Below are 18,850 nucleotides of genomic sequence, written 5' to 3'. Positions count from 1 at the left end.
CCCCCGGGGCCGGCCCGCCCCCCGCAGCTCCCCCGCCGGGCTGGAAGCGCTCCAGGAAAACGAGTTTCGCCTCCGGCGCTCCACTGGGGAAAGAGGGCGTCCCGCGTTGTCCTGCCCCCACGGCCTCTGCCCCCGCCTGTGCCCCGTACAGACCATTTTCCTGCCCTGACGGGGAACACGTGGTGATGGGGAAAATCTCTCAGGGAAAGTAAAGTGAACCAAGTGCTTTGGGCTCAGTACGCTAATACTTACATGGCCTCTGGAAAAAGGCAAAGCCTTACATCCCCTGGAGTGAGTGGTAAATCCACCCACGGAGCAGATAGCTCGCTACTGGTGCTTTTTCAGGATCTTTGGGTAAAACCCAGCCTCACAGGCAACAAGAGGGGAGACACACTCCCTGGGTTTGAGAGACAGCAACATGACCCTGATCAAGAGCAAATCCCAACCACCAGAGGTGGGACCAGAGACATACATGAAACAGCCTGTTTTCACCTTTGAGATACTCTAGTTTGCAGCAAGGACCAGGTAGGTGGAATGCATCATCTTGGGAATGACATCTTTGGGTTTGACTGAACTTTCTCACTTTGTTGCCTATATAAGATGCTCAACAAACACAATAAAAAACAATCCCTACCCAAAAAAGTCAAAGGCTTGAACACAAGACAGTGGACAGCACATGAATGTCACAGAAGTCAAGCAACATTAAAGATGCCTGGGAGCTGTGGGACAAGTACTGGTCAAGTTACAGCAGCTGCCTAGCCCAAACCCCACAAAACCACAGACCACAATACAAAATAAACCCAAAGCACTGAACCTGTGCAGAAAATCAGTTCTAGAGAGAAGAACCAACACGGGTCAGCAAGTTATGTCAGATTGAGGCTAGGGACTGTGAAGAGCTGCCCTGATTCTAGGGGAGAAGACACACAGTCAGCAAACGCAATCCTTGAGCTCTCCAGAAACCCTAGACAGCGCACATATTGAAATGCCCTCAACAGCAGGTCAGAGCATCTCCCCTTTTATGGCTATACACCTGCAAGAGTTGTTATCTGGGAGCTCATGTCCTTGGCACTCTCTCAGAGGTCCTGGTCCTGCATGGATGAGGTGAACAGGAGGTTTGCTACAGCCTCAGCTGCACACAGCCTCGTTCTTGGATACCTGGGACTGCTGTCTCAGAGGAAGAATAGCCTTTTCAGCACATCTGCACAAGTGCCAGGTACTAACCAGCCAACTGCGAACCTCAGAATCAGCTTTGCCTGGTTATTTCAAAGGACTGTCAGAGAAGCAAGCATCACAGTCTGCCTTGCGACCCTGCTTTCCCCAGGCAGACAAATTATGGACTAATTAAAGCATGCGTCTTACTCCTAACATTCTGTGCAGCCAGGCTGCCTTCCCAACAAAGACCCAGGAGAAGGAGGAATGATTTCACCCAGTCACAGCATCACGACCAGGGCAAGGTGCTCATCTGGATACATGGGCTCAGAAGTGCTCACAGTGCTAAGTCTGGGATACAGCCGCATAGACTTTTTGCAGTTCCCACACAGGCCTTTCCCTGAATTTCTCCTTGCACTGTCCCTTTCGAGCTCACATGGCTTTTGGAGACACATGAAAAGAATTCCGAGACCAGCTAGTGCATCAATTCTTTGCAAGCACTGAGAAGCTGACATGGGAGATGCAGAAGGTTCAGCCCCATTACTTAACAACCACACTCAGTTCATGGCAGACAAATGGCATTTTGCATGGACTCTGAAAGGAGGACACCATCCTGCAGTGACCATGCTGTCAGCAAGGCTTTCCCTGAGCAAAGAGGACAGGCACCTGTCCATCACTTTTTATTCACTGATGATGCAGGGCCAGGCTGCTGACAATAACTGCAGCGCTTTAGAAGATAAAAAGTAACTCAGTCTGGGAAAAGAGCCCAAGTGTAGGGGATTATTCTGCCTGCTTTTCTTTTAGGAGTAGAAGTAAAATTAAAAGTAAATTGTCTGCTTTTTTTAGTACATTTTGCATGCATGTAGATTTTAGCGTGCACTAAGGACCCCACTTCAGGCTTAGTATACTTAATGGGAATGTGGCTGTTTATATTTTAAGTGAACTTAATGGCAATATGGCTGTTTATATTTTAATAGGGATGGAATTAGGCCCTTCATTTGAACTTTATGGGGGTTTTATTCCTTTTTTTATTAATCTATTTCATCATTCTTAATTTGCTTCTGCTATGTTCTGAGAACATCGTAAGTACTCCAGTGTCCTGAATAACATCTTTAGATGCTAGTATGCAAACATTGTGCCTCCTAGTGGGTAATGTATATGGACTTCAAATCTCCTTACAGTCACATTTTCATGCTCATTTCTTAGGACTTTCTTCTATTAGTATCAAGGTGGTAATTTTCAACTTTTTAATCACTTTGGAAATCCCTCGTTTCTCTCCTATGCTTTTCACTTTGGTCTTTCTTGCATAGAGTTAGGTTCTGAACTTTTGGCCTTTGTAATTTTCTTTGCTGTCCATAAATCTGCCACTAAAATTCCTCTCATCTACCAACCTGTTTATGAGGAGCCTGTTCCAGAGATGTTATTGAAATCATACAAATAGTAAAAAAAGTGGGTGTTTGTGTATCCCCCTGAGTGGAATTCTCTGAGTACATTGTCTGTGCTTGAATTGTGCCATGACAGCAATAGAGTTCATGTTTCTTATGCAAGCAAAATACTCCACAGTTTCTGGAACTTTTGGAAGAGGTATCCCAAAACATGTCACAGATAAGGCCCAGGATACTGCTTTTGTTAGATGAATTCCCCAGTTTAGGGAATCAAACAACAAATTCCAGAAGCAGACCAGTAGGTCCATAATCCATTTCTGACTCCTTAGCTGGCTGCAGCCTGGCTGTAGCTTCAGCTCAAAGCATCTACATGCAGTTTATGGAGAAACAAGCTCTAGGTACCTGCTGGTGGTCAGGCTGAGGGGTTCTTGCCCAGACATTCCTTCCTGCCCCAACTTCCAGGACCAGAGCTTGGTCCTCCTAGGCTCAAGCAGACTTGAGAGCTCAGATTAAGTTTGCACTAGACCATTTGTTTGGCATCAGTAAAACACACAATAAAACATTCCTGGTCTTGCAGACAGACCCAGTCTCATGAATGGCATCCTCACTCATTTCTCTGCCATCAGAATTTCCTCCTCTGACCTCATGGTAGGCAGGAGTAGTATGTCTTTACCACTTAGATGAGGTTTTTTTCTTTTTCATTTATATTTGGCCAGCAATAAAAATGTTGCTAGATCTCAATAGATAAGAAATAATTTTAAATGAACTGTGTTTAAAATAAACAAACATTTTAAATCTCTGAGCATGCATAAATTACATATCGGTTAGTGTGTTAATTCTGAAAAGTCCATGATTTGCCATACTGCAAGCCAAATTGGAGCACAGAGCAGAGTTTCATTATTTTTTTTATCCAGTCCTTATACTCTATCTTGGGCTTAATCTCTCCTGAGGTTTCCAGGTCATCACAAGGACAAATAGGAAAAAATTCATTGAAGGCTGATATTAGAAGCTGAGGCAAATACATATCTAACAATAGTCTGGCAGAGCACAGCTGGGTGAATAGGACACTGCCTGATGGAGATTTGTCATGTGATGTGTATTCATTGTTTTTGTCACTGGCTAAGAAAGAAACATTCTTCAGAGAGGAAGTGTAATTCAATAATAGTAATAATAATAATGATAATAAATAATAATAACAACAACAATAGTAATAGATTTGCATTCCTGAATAACTCACTGCCATTTTATGTAAAAGCTAAAGCTGGTAAAGTTGTGGGCTTAATGCTGCATTTTAGATGCCTGGTTCTTGGATGTTTTCAAGCTCTTCCCCTGCTTGATGTTGTTTCACAAGCCTTCAGAGGAAATGAAGGGCTAATTCTGTCCCACACTGTCACAAATCTCCATGGACTATTTGACAAAAAAAAAAAAAAAAAAGGGTTGCTGGTTTCACTTGAAAGTGAAAGGTCTCAGTTCAAAGAGTTTCCAGCAGGCTTCAGATAGTCCTGATAGTCTTTGACTTTGCTGATACTGCTAGCATGAGTAAAAGGCTGCAGGATACTTCATTAATCCTGTTGTTATCTATAGGCTTCAGAGTGTATCAATTATTGAATTTGCCCTGGTTAATCTTTTACAGTGTAATCTTTGTATGCAGTCAATGCCATAATATTTTAAATACATATCATCTGATGCTATGAATTGCATCAGTTGATATGTACAGTAGCTTCTTGCCTTGCCTTGGAGTTGTTCATTTGCTTGGTAGTCAATCAATTTATTGTTAAATGTGTCCTCAACTGATAGTCTGATTGGACTCTTTTACATTTTTATGAAGTAAAAAGTAATGAACTATAAAAATAGTATAAAAATAGCACATGAAAATTTGTAACCTACAAGCCCAAAAGTCACAACTATCACACAAAGCAAATACTCATGAGGGATATCACTTCTCTCTAGATGTACCACAAAACAGAACACTACATCATGCTGTGAAGAACTAAAGATACCAAAGCACTCAACTCAAGGAGCCAGTCTAGCAGAATTAAGCAGCACTAAGCCATTTGTATCTAGAACATGGAACATATACCTCACCACGTATTTCAGACAAGATGTTACCGCCCTTGAGTATATTTAGGACACTTAATGGCAGATTCGTTTGTCAGTGAAATTCACCTGAAGTCGTTGGTTTGTTCTCTCATCATTAAGAACACAAGAACACAGGGCTTTGGTGGATCAGATGGCCCTCTCCTGACTCTGGAATAAACTGTGCCACTGATAAAATAGGATGAAGGAGGCACTCTCTAAATGAAAACCAGTTTTAAGGTACGCAGTAATTTCTGACTTGTACTGCTGTGTCTTCAAAAAATAAGGCATTACAGAGTAAACATGTATTAAAAGCAGCTCAAGCAAAGTTCTTTACCTTTTTTACTGTCTCCCACAAACAAACACTAGCTAATAGCATTGGGGATTTGCTGTTCAGTATTCATCGACATGAATTTTGCTATAAAATAGTATTAGGAATATTCATCATAGTCATCACAGGGAAATTACTCTTCTACTCATTTTGGCAGTTTGTGTACTTGCTGAAGATATCTTCCCTCCTGGAAAGACATAAGCATGTCTTTCCAGAGCTCCAGTAACTGGCAGAACCCCATAACTTGGCGAGGGCACAGAAGAAGAAAGCGATATAAATAATTTTGTGCCCATAAACTCTCAGGGTAATGCTTCAAACACACAAACATGAATTCCACTATTTTAGAGCAATCCTGTGTCAAAGATGATAATTATATCACAAGACTGTGCACTTACGTGACAACTGTGTATGAATGGACAGGCACAGGGCTCATGCCAGTGCAGCTGTGATGAATACAAACTTCACACGAGTCATTAACATATGTAAAACTCATTGGGGATATGGGACAAAAGACAATATGCCCGTGCAAAAGTGTTAATATGATGTTTATAAGTTAATGCTTCTGCACCTGATAGAATGCAAGCATTTTATCAGGTGCATTTGAAACCTCCCCAGTGTTATAGCTCTAAGAAACCACTACCCATCATATAGAAATAATCTAATTTTTTCATCTCTGCAACAATGCAATGAACCTGCATAAAATCACTCCTGAACAACTAGGGAGACAGGTGGAGCAAAATAATATTTTTCTTTGCATGCCACAGTATCTGACCCAGAGCCATTGCATCAAACTATTGGTATTTGGACCTGAAAGTATCAGTTTAGAAATTCTGACCCTCTTTTTGGACCTTTTGCTTTCTATTGTACCCATGGATCAATTAGTGTAAGCACATACAAGAAGGAGTAATATTACATTACTCTAGGAATGACTAGAGTGATTTAATTTCAGAAAACCTTGTAGTAAAGATCTGCTAGATCCAGGAGCTGACAGAAAAATATCACTGAACAGTTCTACTTCATGTCACAATAAAACTGTATATCCTTTATTATAATACCTACACTTGTCTCAAGGTGTCTACAAAGTCAGCTGTAGTTGTGGAAGGCTTGGAGAAAAACAGTTTCCAGAGCAGGAATAGAAAAGCAGCAATACTTTAAAAAAACCTCAATCATAATAAAACATACCAGTTCATGATGGGATAAGGTTGCAGAACTTAACATTTTTCTCTGAGCTGAACAGTCCTATCTGAGGCACAACAGCCGCAATCTGCTCATTTTCACAAGCAATAAAGATGACATGTTGCCCTTCAAGCAGCATCCAAGAGTCTTCACTACAGCTTAGTCTCTCTTCCTAGCTGTGGTAGTAGAGGTGTTAAAATTACATCTGCACAGAGGGCAAAGAAGTCTTTCGCACAAGGCAAATCAGAATATAAAAGGCTGTGGTGGGTTCAAGGCACAATGCTGGAAGTGCAGCAACAAATAGGTGCAGTCACCCCATGCACAGCACCTTGGTCCCTCTGTCCTCAAGGCATCCTGAAATTCATAAAGTGGGTCAATGAATGGTTGTAAAACCAACAGTTTTACTCACGAAGTGTCAACATGATATTCACCAAGCTAAGGGCTCCCAGTCTGGTTGCAGCCTGCAGCTCATTCATCCTACAGACTCCACAGGGGTATGGATGAACGGCTGGAGTGGCGGTAATCAGATCCCACCTAGCTTGCTTCCTTCTTTGACATTGTGCTGGGTTGCTGCATGTGCTCTGCATGACTGTGTAGTAGAGGTATATATTGCCTTTCTTAGGAAGACAGCAGAGTACCCTGGGCTCTATCAGCTGCTGTGGTTACACCAGTGGCATGTCCTCCTTTAGGAGAGGCAGACTGACCGATCTGCTCACAGGCCCCTCAGGTTAGAAAGGTTATATGCTAGTCATACCTCACAGACTGTGAGATCTCCAAAGCAAAGCACTCCTGACAAAACTCACAAACAAAAGCAAAGCTACTACTTAGTTGAATGAAGGCTTCTGATGTTAAGGACAAAGGATACAAAAGCAACAACTCCTCCCCAACTCTTCTGGTAACAGAATGAGCACATGAAATCACAGGTCAGAGGGCAGTCCTACCGACTCCTGGAAAACATCTTCTAGAAAACGTAGGGAACTTCAAATGTGAAAAAAACAGGGGGTTTAATTCTCCATTGTAATCTAGGGTGCACTAGATCATTTGCAGCAATATGCAGCTATTTGGAACTTGTTTGCTGACCCAGACCATTTTCACTCACAAGTCAAGCAGGTAAAATATTCTTTATTTGAAGTCAGAAATCACTGTGTGAAATGTTTCTGAGCTCATATTAACTCAGTTCAAATCCACTTCAAAAATCTGACCTTTAAAATGACATAATGGGTTTCTCTGTGCATCATATGAGAGTGATTATTTTTCCATAGTGGTTAATTTCAGATAATAATGAATACCATAACTTCAGCTAAAGAAGGAAACAAACTCCAGGTAAAAAATCACACTGCCTTAGATTTATGACAGTAGTAGTTAATTTTCATGAAAAAAAGAGATGTGCTTTTGCAGAGAACATCCTGCCTCAGTTTCTCTTCAAGCTTCCAAATTCATCCCATTACTTCTTCCTCCCTGTATCTTTTTCCTCTTCTCTCTTTAAGCAGTTTCTATCTTACAGCTTTTGCCCTTTTCCCCCACCTGCCTACAGGGACATACTTTGGCTTTCCATACCAAAAAAACCTTTTTCTTGTCAATAACTGGTTTTCAAACTATTGCCTTCTCTCACCATCCTTCTCTCACCTCCAAGATTATGGGCTATGCTGTTCACCTTCTCTACTTAATTTTCCTATAATTAAATGATGACCCCTTAAGTCAGGTCTCTGACTTATGCTTTCTCTCTATTCCATCAAATTGTTCTTCTAAAGGCTGATGATGTTCTCTACCTATCTGAGTCTCCCATAGTGCTGGAAGAGTAAATAGCGACAGTGACCATTCAATCACAGGGCAATTGGTATTGCTTGGTTGCCTGAACACAACCAGAAGTATGATTCTACATACAGGAAAGACCATTTGTTAGCAAGGAATGATCAAATACCACCAAGGGAGCAAAACTATCCCAAAACAGTTCTGCCTTTTCCTATCTGTGACCATTATTGTGTGCTCATCCTATCTCAAGACCAAGAGTAGCAGGATGATCAAACTGAAATTAATCTATCAGCATACATATGATACTCCTGTCCATTGTGAGAAGGTCATCATCTACAGCTGCTGCTGCTGTTTTACTCACATAGGTCTGAAATGAGACTGATAGGAAACATTGAAGGCAGATGGATTGACTTCTCATCATCCTTTGTACAAGGAGCAGTTTAGCATCAGCTATTAGTTAATAAGACCAGAATTATATGGGTACATTTGCTTCAGCAGAAGGTCAACAAAACCTCCCTGTAGAAATGTCATACCCTGTTCTACAGAGAGGCAATGGACAAAAGGATCAGAGGTACAGTCCAGCATCAAAAGGAGTGACTTCACTGAAGCTAAGAAAACTCCTTGTCTTTGTCCCCGAAAGATTACTTTCTTAGCCCAAGTAAGTAGAAACTCTGTCTTACTCTGGAAGACTTGAATTCACAATATGCCTGCAGAGGTATATACATCAAAAGCACTCAGGTCTGTATCCACAGGGTGATCATGCACTGTTTCTGACCTCTTTCTTTACAGAGACTTTATCTCTTCTTTCCCATCCATCTCTGAATGTTGTGAATGGCCTACAGTCATACATGCTTTTCTTTTTGTCTATCTGGTGCTCTCGTTCCTTCCAATCCATTCATTCCAGGAATCCACTAAAAGTTGGACTTGGTTCTTTTAGCCATAATCTCTCAAGCCAACCTTTAATTAAATAATAGGTTTTTAAAGTGTCTCTACCTATCTTTTAGCCTGGAGCAGAAATGAAAAAATATAATGATGTTTGGGTTTTGTTGGCACTGTGTAAGTATGTGGAATTCCACAGATTGCTTATTACTGCTGAAGCCTAGTTCAGCTGGTTGCTAGCTATTCATCTCTCTTGATTATGGAAAATTTCCTCTCCTTGTCCCTGGGGAGCCTGTAAACAGTCTACAGGCACGGTTTTTAGAGTCACCTCAAAGGCTCCCACCTGGTGGAGTTTTTTTTTAACACAGGATGGTGATATGACATAGCACAGCAAAATGTACTTACTGATAAGAGTTGCAACATTCATCATGCATGAGGCTATATAAATGCTGGGTATTTGCTTAGGCTTTTTAGTATAGGTGTCAAAGTGAGTAATTTTAGGATATGGAATGTCTCCTTGCATGGGAAATGGAAGTTGGTAAGTCCAGAGAAGACAAATATGCTTAGTTTTGGGAGGGGATAGAGGGTGGAGTGAACCAAGTATTTCAGGTTTGCTTATGCTGAAACGGTCCTGGATTCCCAGATTCTACCACATCTATTTTAATCACTCGGGAGCTGTTGTTTAATGCTGGTTTCACGTTTGTGGTGTGGTAAATCATGTTTGGCCATGATGTGAGGAACAATGTAGCCAGACTACTTGTGCTGTGCTGATGAATGCCATTAAAATAGCATCAGGATGATAAACTACTAACTCATTCAGCAAGAGTTTCTTAGCTTGCAGAAGCTCTAAATAAAGAGACAGAGGGAAAACAAAATAGCAAACAAAAAATCAGCCAGAGCAGGCAGGAAGATGAGAATTAAAGCCACAACTAGCTGCATAAAAGCCAAAAATCCCAGAAGCGATTATTTATAAATTCCCAGTAATACTGCTATCTGAGCACCCTCTAGTGGTACACGGTTGAGAATAAACAGCTCCAGAGATGAAAATGTGATCCCACAGGAAAAAAAACAAGCAGAAGATGTAATGTCTTGTCGTCTTTGTTCCGACAATTAATCACTGTATGTTTGTCTCCATTTGGAAGACAGGGAAGTAACTCAAAATTCAAACCCGATTTTGTTATCTATCTCCTGGCATTGTGCTCCCAGCATTTCCTTAATATTCATGACATCTGACTGGTTAAAGTCTCCTGTTCATTTAAAAGTATTCTATTGATTTGTTTTAAACTCACTTTCTTCGAAATTGGAGGCTAGAGTCAAATGAAAAATAATAAGCCAGTATAACAATACAGAAGGAAAATATGGAGGGAAAAGTAGTAATTCCAACTGTTTTCCTCTCCCTGTGGCACCAGGATATATTTTAACTTAACTGCAGATACATACTGAACATGTTTGGTTTGAAGACAAGGCTATTCACTATTTTGCACTTGTATTTGACCTGTAAAAGGAGTGGAGACTGTTCTAATCATGCAGTGATCATACATCACAGCTTTACATTTCAGTATTTTTCAGGGAAATTTTACACTTAATTTTATATATGCACAGAATATGTTTTTTTCAAAAAAATTTTCCAAAATTTTATTGACTTAAATCTATTATCAGTTGGATTCAACATACAAGAAGTGTATACTACTAGCACCATGGTACTACAATTATGATTTTTTTTTACTGTAAAAAAAAAAAAAATCATCCCAGATGACATGAGATCTCTTATTTCCTATGAAAATGTCCTATACTTACAAGATTTCTAGATCCACCAGACATTAATCCTGGAGACTTTGCCACAGTGATAATACAAAACTAGACAAAACTTCAGCTCTTATGTTATCCTACCTAGTGACTGTGGACAACCTCCTCTGCAGCAGCACTAGCCTACACAAAGAGAACAGCTTCAAGGAAGATAGGTATCTCTAACTATGGGGAGACTTAACACATTGGAACATCAAATCAATCTTACAGCAGGGCCTAGGCTCCTTGAAGAAAGACAGGACTCCGATGCTGAGATACCTATCTTCAATACCTGTCTTGCCAAGTGACAAGATTTGGTCAGCAATCACTAAAAAGGGTGGCTTCAGAAGGGGGAAGGCAACTCTGTCAGACTGTATCCTCAAGGGCTCCTACTGTGTGTGAGAACATGTGAATGGAGGCACATACCTATTAAATCACATAGCTGAAGACATCCTTACCCTGAGCAGGCTTTATCCTCAGTGTTGGGACTCTTGCCTTCATCCCCTCTTTTTTTTTTCTCCATGGGGAACATGTAAAGCACACTCCACCTCTATCACACCTCACCTAACTGAGCTTTCCACACCAGGGAAAAAAATTGTCAATATTACTGTTGATTGCTATGGAAAATAAATGTGTTTTCAGGGTTATGGCTTGAGAAGAGAAAGGGAAAAGATCTTATGTCCTGGATGAAATGCATGGAGGACAATTACTCTCCTAAGTAATTAAAAAGATCCAGATATACCCCAAAATCCAGAGAAAATCCAAACCTGTCTTCAACCCGGAAAGTAGAGATCTAAATTCTGGAATATTTCAGATGGTTCACAAAGTCTTGTGTTCCGCTGTTGCTCAGAGTTCTGAATGCAGCCATGATCCACTAAAAATGCATATTCCACTTTAACTAGCCATCTACTGAGGGAAAAATCAAAGTGAGGACCCAAGCAAATATGTCTAGTTTCCAATTATCTCTTACTTTTTCATCTTCTTCTTACATACGTGACAGAAATAATTTCTACCTTGATCGTAAGATATGCAGCCAGAGGGGTCATTTAAAATCTTTGGTGGAGCATCTATTTGAGAAATACAAGCAGGGGGAAAAAAATGTTCATTACAGTTAATTACAGTTAAAATGGATTTGGAAGAGAAACTACTCATATTTTAAAGGCAGCTATAAAAAAATTGTAATGAGAGTCAGACCCTGATCTGCACTTACCCCAATTTGCATTGGTGTAACCCTGCTGCCTTTGGAAGAGTTTTTCTCCTTTTACACTCCTCCAAGTGAGATGAGAATCAGGCCTGCAGCCTACCTGCCCACCCTTGCCATGATGATGATGATAACGATAATGAAAAAATTAATGGACCCGGAGTCAGTATTAAAAATTGCTTGTACCTAATACTAATTTTCCTCATGGCTGTGAAGCCCTCTTTCTGATGAGAAGGAAAACAGAACAGTTACCAGCTGTTCACATAATGACGAACACTAATAAGAGAAGACATGCATGTTAATGTGCTGGGGGAGGGGAATCAGAAGGGGCACTCATCAGTGTGCAGCTGTCTTCCTCCAAGTATTTTGGAAATCTGAAGGCATGTCACACTGGCAAATAGGCTTGAGACTCAAATCAGTCCCAGATAAGGAAAACAGCACTTCTAGAGTCTGTTTCCAGCCTGGCCAGGTGAAGATCAGCGTGTCTTTCATCATGCTGCTGACAGTATTAGGACAGGTATTTTCACCACATGTGACATCTTCTAAAAAATTATTATTGCAGTCACAAATGAACAATCAAACTAAGATGACCTCATGGGTCCAGCAGAAAATAACAAGTGAAGAAAGAAAGAGATGTGTGGATCTGAGCTGGGGTGAGAACAATGATGTCCTTTGTGCTCTCTGGTCTGTACATCACATAAACAAATTGAAGCTTAAAGGCTTGCCTCCACTCAGAGTTGTAGGGTCTTGTTTCAAAGTGGGATTTAAACTCTGATGTAGCTGATTTAGTGCAAAAGCCAGTGAAAATCTGTCTTCCCATACTTTAAACTCAGATTATTTTCATTAGGTTTAGGTCAGATAAGCACAGGGTTATGCTGAAATTGGCCATTCAGCCCAAAGGTCTGCATATAGGCTTACAGTACTCTAACTAACCCACCTCAATTATGTGCAGACAGGACGTGCTCCCAGGTCTCGTAGAGGTGATGACTTCAGACCACCATAGGTGCAAACCCCCTGTTTGCAATTCACTTCCTCCCAATATGCTGTAAACTGTCTGAAGGGGAGTGAGGGTCTTGGAGGACCTCAGCAACATGAGGCCTGGCAGCCTTAGAAGATAAATTTGTTTAATTTGTTCACCCTGAGCAATCTTACGGGGCTAATCATCAAAACTGAGCGATGTTAAAGGGAAGATCTGGAGAAAGATGCCTGCATAAAAGAAAATCTTGCTCCGGAGCTTTTGACCTTCTGAGGATTATTTGGCCACAGCCACAGGTGCCAATCCACAAATCTACAGATTATAGTTCTACATAGCCAGAGGTAAGATTGCCAATATGAAGGACAGTGGTGTAAAACAGAATAGGTTGTGTAAAACCACATAGCTGGTCCGATGATGATTTACATCAGATAAATATGCATTTGTTTTTTTGATGTATAAATAGGTCTTTAGAAAAGGGTTAACATTTCATGGAGGGATGCTCACTTATTAGGTTTTTATTTCTCAGTAACAGATGTGGCACTTAAATCAGTACTGCAAGTTGTTATATCAACCTCCATGTCAGGCTCAGATTGAAGAGAGGCTGCTGGGGACATATTCTCGCCTGATTAATATGAAGATAGAGCTTCCCGATCCACCCCCCCGATCCCCCCCCCCCCCACCCCCCAATGCAAAGAGGAGGCTGAAGAGAAACGTTTATCATTCTAACTCTGTTTCTACAGGAAAAACATATGCTGCACAGCAGTCAGCACTTCTCAGCAGGAAAAACTGAGACTAAGAACATGGGGAGATGTGAAATCAGAGAATAAATGAAAAACATGATCAAGGGAGATAAATTAGAAAAATATTTTAGAAAAATTGAATTTTCTAGTAAGTTCTGGTTAGTCTCACAGAATGCACTGAAACAAAATGCAAAACAGGGAGTCTGCATCAAGATGCAAAGGTTGCACAGTATGGAAGCCAGTGAAATCATAAGAATACATTTAACTCTGAAAAAATCTTCAGAAAAGTAAAAGCTTCTGTTGTTTTTGCAAATGGCTGCAGTGGCTGAGATATGTACCAATAACAGGATAAAGTGCAGAGTTTGAAAAAAAAAATCCAGACACAGTTTAGGACAGAGAGTACTTCAAGACGTAATCTGATCTGATGCCTATCTGACCCATAAACTGATCCCTACCTGAGTGATCCAACAACATTGTTAGGTAGCTCCTCTACGTGTTCCCTGCAGCATGCAACAGCAGGGAGAATAGGGCTGGAAGGAGCTCCAGGAGAGCTAATCTGGTTGCCTTCTTGGAGGCAGGGCCTGGCACAAGATGAGGACCCACCAGGGAGAACTGGACAACTTGCTGTTACAAAGGTGCACTCTGCCTGGACATTTCATGACATTGGTCCATGGAAGCAGACAGTTTTCCGAACCCAGTTGTCTTTTGCTGCATATTAGGCTCATTTATACTTGTTCTTTCCCATGTAGATTTGGCAGATAACTGGTTACCATCTTCTTCAACACCATGCCTCCAAAATCTTTGTCCATGTCTACCCACTCTTCTTTTTTTTTTTAGGACAGACAAACCAAATTCTTCAGCTTGACCTCCCAACCATGTTTTCCAGTCCTCTAGTCATTCTTGTTATGTTCTTCCAGACTACTTCCAATTTCTGGCACAGTATAAGCTGGGTGGTGAGGATGCACAGAAAAAGAGGTTTCTGAAGGCCAAACAAATGCTCGGGCTGTTTAGATTAAGCTGTAAATAATCATGAAAACCAGTGCCATTCACTTGGTGAAATCAGCCTTCTAGCACTCTTCCTACATGCAGATCATGGGCTTTGGTTTTGCAGAAGCATAAGGGCAGACATGTGTACGTCACTCTTCCAACCTGAAAAAACGCAGGTCTCTTGTCCCCCTGATCATCATCCAGACAAGCAGCTGCATTTACAGCTGTGGCTGCAATTATAAAGGATGTTGAAGCCACCAGATTTGAGAGAACAGACTCTCTGCACACCTTCAGTCTGCCTCTGCCCCAGTTTCCAGTAACAGCCCATATCAGGTCAGTGCAGAAATCTCTTCTGCACCTGGGAGATGCTGTGCAGGTGTGCTCCTCTATGCCATTGCTCTGACCATAATCCCCACTGGTCTCCACCTTTTACACTCCTGGTAATAGTGATGCTGCCCTAGAGGAACAAGGCAATGGTATGCCAGTGCATAGCTGCTGCATGGCCACTTCTGACAAGAGGCAACAATGAAAAGTGTAGAGAAAATTTAGCGCAGGGAAAATTTATCTGTATGGAGTTGCTATTATCAAAGTTGGAATTTGGTCAAAATACTTCCATGTGTGCTGAGAACCTTATGCAAACTTTAACAGCCCAAAGAAATTAAGATATTGTAGTTTGTATTGCAGTTGGAAGACTGCAGCACAGTAGGACACTGGCCATGGACTGATCAGAGCCTTCAAAGATTGGGTTTGGACATCAAAGCACTAAAGCATGCCAGTTGACTTTAAATACATGAATATACAACAGAACAGCTAACATGGCTTCACTAAGGGCAAATCATGCCTGAAAAATTTAGTGGTCTCCTTCAATAGGGTTGCAGCATTGGTGGATAAGGGAAGAACAACTGATGTCATCTACTTGGACTTGTGCAAAGCATCTGATATTGCCCCGCACAACACCCTTGTCTCTAAAATGGAAAGACATGGATTTGACAGGTGGGACACTCAGTAGATAAGTAATTGGCTGGCTCGTTGTACTCAGGGAGCTGTGGTCAATGGCTTGATGTCCAGGTGGTGTCCACAGTGATAAATGGTATCCCTCAGGGGTCTGTACTGGGACCAGTATTATTTAACATCTCCATTGTCAACATGGACAGTGAGATTGAGTGCACCCTCAGCAAGTTTGTGGATGACGAGTGACATGGTTGATACTCTAGAGGGAAGGGATGCCATCCAAAGGGGTCTGGACAGGCTTGAAAAGTGGGCTCGTATGAACCTCATGAAGTTCAACAAGTCCAAGTGTAAGGTCCTGCACCTGGGGTGGGCAATCCCAAGCACAAATACAGGCTGGGCAATGAGTGGACTGAGGGCAGTCCTGTGGAGAAGGACTTGGGGGAACTAGTGGACGGACAACTGAGTATGAGCCAGTGATGTGTGCTCACAGCCCAGAAAGCCAACTGTATCCTGGGCGGCAACAAGAGAAGTGTAGCCAGCAGGTTGAAGGAAGTGATTCTCCCCCTTTATTCCACTCTCATGAGACCCCATCTGCAGTGCTGTGCTCAACTCTTGGGCCCGCAGCATAAGAAAGACATGGACCTGCTTGAGCGGGTCCAGAGGAGGCCACAAAGATTATCAGGGGTCTGGAGCACCTCCACTAAGAGGACGGGCTGAGAGAGTTGGGGTTGTTCAGCCTGGAGAAAAGAAGGGTCCGGGGAGACCTTAGAGCGGTCTTCCAGTAGCGAGAGGGGGACCTACAGGGAAGATGGGGAGGGACTCTACCGGGTGTGAACAGTGTGGTGATAGGATGAGGGGTAATGGTTTTAAACTGAAAGAGGATAGATTTAGGTTAGATGTAAGAAAGAAATTCTTTACTGTGAGGGTGGTGAGACACTCAAAGAGGTTGCCTGGAGAAGTTGTGGATACCCCCTCCCTGGCAGTGTTCAAGGCCAGGTTGGATGGGGCTTTGAGCAACCTGGTCTAGTGGAAGGTGCCCCTGCCCATGGCAGGGGGCTGGAACTGGATGATCTTTAAGGTCACTTCCAACCCAACCCATTCTATGATTCTCTGACTTAAAAATAGTAGGTGACGGATGTGCTTATATTTGAAATCATAAAAGAGTCATTTATTCAGCTGTTGAGACTACGTGATTGCTGCAGCTTCTTCAGCCTCCTGTTCATGCAGTAGTTGTAACTGCACTGCTGTAGCAGAGATGGTGCAGTGCAGGCAGCATGGGAATCGTAATAATGAAACAAGGGATGGTCTAAGGAAGAGCACGGGATTTTTGGTGCAGGCCAGAAGATGTGAAGAGGAGTCATGAGTGGGAAAAAGGAAAGTGAAGAGAAAAATTCTGATCCAGTTGCTTGCTAGCTAAGCACATTCCCTCCTGTGCAATAAAAACCATAGAGGGATTTTGGAAGTAAAGAGGCCATGAGAATATAATTATACATTAAATCATGAAGCAAGAAAACTGCATTGAAACAACACTGTTAGCATCATGCAGTTAAGCATTCAACAGCTGGAAATTCTGATAAATGTTCAGGCAACTGTAGTTCTTATATTTCTGCAACACTTGGGAGCCTCACTACAATGTTAACAACATACTGTTCATGTTGATTTTTGTGTGTGATACATCAACGTGCTCAGCCACGTTTTGGTTACTACTTTCCATTCTGAAGATCTAGGGCTGGGGACCTACTTCTCTTCTTTATTAATACTAGTGCAAATTCCAAGTAACTGCATTGAACTCAAAGAGGCACCATCATTAAAAAAAGACAGGTGCAAACATCAGTGAAATGGTATCCTATTCTTACATAATCAACAGAAATTTATAGTGGTGAGTAGCTAGTGAAAAAATACCACTGTGAAAGCCTGAAGTGAAGACTGCTATCTTCACTTTGCAGAAAATTATTTTTTACTCTAAATGAGCCTTGTAGATTCCAAAATATGCTTTGTAAAATCATTGCTAATTGTCAGATGATTGTCACTCCAACTGAAGTCAGTAAAAAATTGTGCCACTGCAGCTGTCAAGAGTTATGGATTTTAAAGCTATAGACTATTTTTAACAGCATGTAAAAGAATATAAAACATGTAATTATTCAAATGAGAAATGCACAATCTGAAGTGTGCAGTGTTTTGAAAATAAGCAAGCATCCTGACACCTGTAACATTGCTTCAATTTGGCTCGCACTATGATTATGCCAACTATTAGTGCAGCTGTCACCCAAAATGTGGAATATAAGCAGGGGGTAAATGCTTCATTTAGGTGAGCAAACATACCCGAGCTTCTAAATGAATGACAATAGAAAGATCTTCCTTGACTAACTGCTGGGGTGTCACACATACAGTTTGGCAGGAGTATGGTGCCTTGAAAGAGGATTTCTCAGTTTGGGGTCATGTTGTTCCTCTGATGTCTGACATAAACATTTTAATTTCTCCGCCGGGTGCAGAGTTAGGGCATGTGTATATTCGTGTAAACTTCTGTACCAAAACCCATGTTATTATTTATTTACTAACACTGGCCTATGAGCATCTGGGGTCAGATCATTAGCTGATGGTGGTTAGCATGAAGTCACTGAAGACATGGCAACATCACAGTTCAGACTCCTGCCATTGTATTTGTAGGCTGCTCTTTAAAGCTTTCAAACCCAGGCACACTGTCTGTGTCCATATCCACATGACAAAAATTCCTCCTTTCAAAGCAAAACAAATAAAAACTAAGGTGAACAAGATGACATGACTCATTAGTTAAAATCCCCCAAGAAAACACATTCTTTACCTAAATCAGTTGTGGCAGCTATTAATAATCCTGCCAGCTGTTACAGGAGACCTCTTCAGGTGTACTGAGATCTCAACTTGAAGGTCTCCTGACAATGCATCCACTGCAGCATTTTAAAAATCAGCCTTAAACTCAGTTAAGACTTCTTAATCTTTATTTGTAATGACTAAAGTGATTTATCTTGGCTTCAACAGTTCATTAGTTTTATCAGTGAATACTGGGAATTGGAATATTACCATAGCCAGGTGTCAGCAGTGCCTGGGGGAAATACTTTCCTGAATGCAGGTCCCAGGACAGCGAGGAAACGGGTGAGGCTCACATCATGTTTTGTAGACAGTTTAAATATTTTTGCGATGCTTTACCGTCCCTTAAATAACTCCAAATATACAGCCTTGGAAGAACCAGCTAACCTTGTTTTTTGCAGAAGGTCTGAGGAAGAACAAGCAGTGGCTACCCAAAGTGAGAATGATTACAAGCTTAAAACCACATTAAGTTTTCACTCAACTGAACGAGGGGCATGGCTGGGCAGCCCGCGGCAAGTCTGGGCAGCCGCCGCAGGGTCACGGCGGGAGGCAGCCGGGGAGGCGGAGGAGGAGGAGACAGAATTTTAAGCTCAAACGCGACGCGGGGATCCCGGTTCG

At 41.7% G+C, this 18,850-nt stretch overlaps 1 long non-coding RNA gene across 1 annotated transcript in view; it reads left to right on the top strand.

The window, feature by feature from the left end:
* Nucleotides 1–2,285: 2,285 nt before the first annotated feature.
* LOC113489621 overlaps nucleotides 2,286–18,850 on the top strand; it is a 19,477-nt gene continuing 2,912 nt past the window's right edge. Inside the window, exon 1 of the long non-coding RNA XR_003400073.1 lies at nucleotides 2,286–2,298. This is a non-coding gene — a long non-coding RNA (uncharacterized LOC113489621). The remainder of the gene's footprint in view (nucleotides 2,299–18,850) is intronic.

This window comes from Athene cunicularia (genome assembly GCF_003259725.1).
Source record: "Athene cunicularia isolate RWA chromosome Z unlocalized genomic scaffold, athCun1 chrZ_part1, whole genome shotgun sequence".
NCBI classification, from domain to species: Eukaryota; Metazoa; Chordata; class Aves; order Strigiformes; family Strigidae; genus Athene; species Athene cunicularia.
Note: the sequence above shows the minus strand (reverse complement) of the source record. Positions and strands in the feature narration are given on the sequence as shown.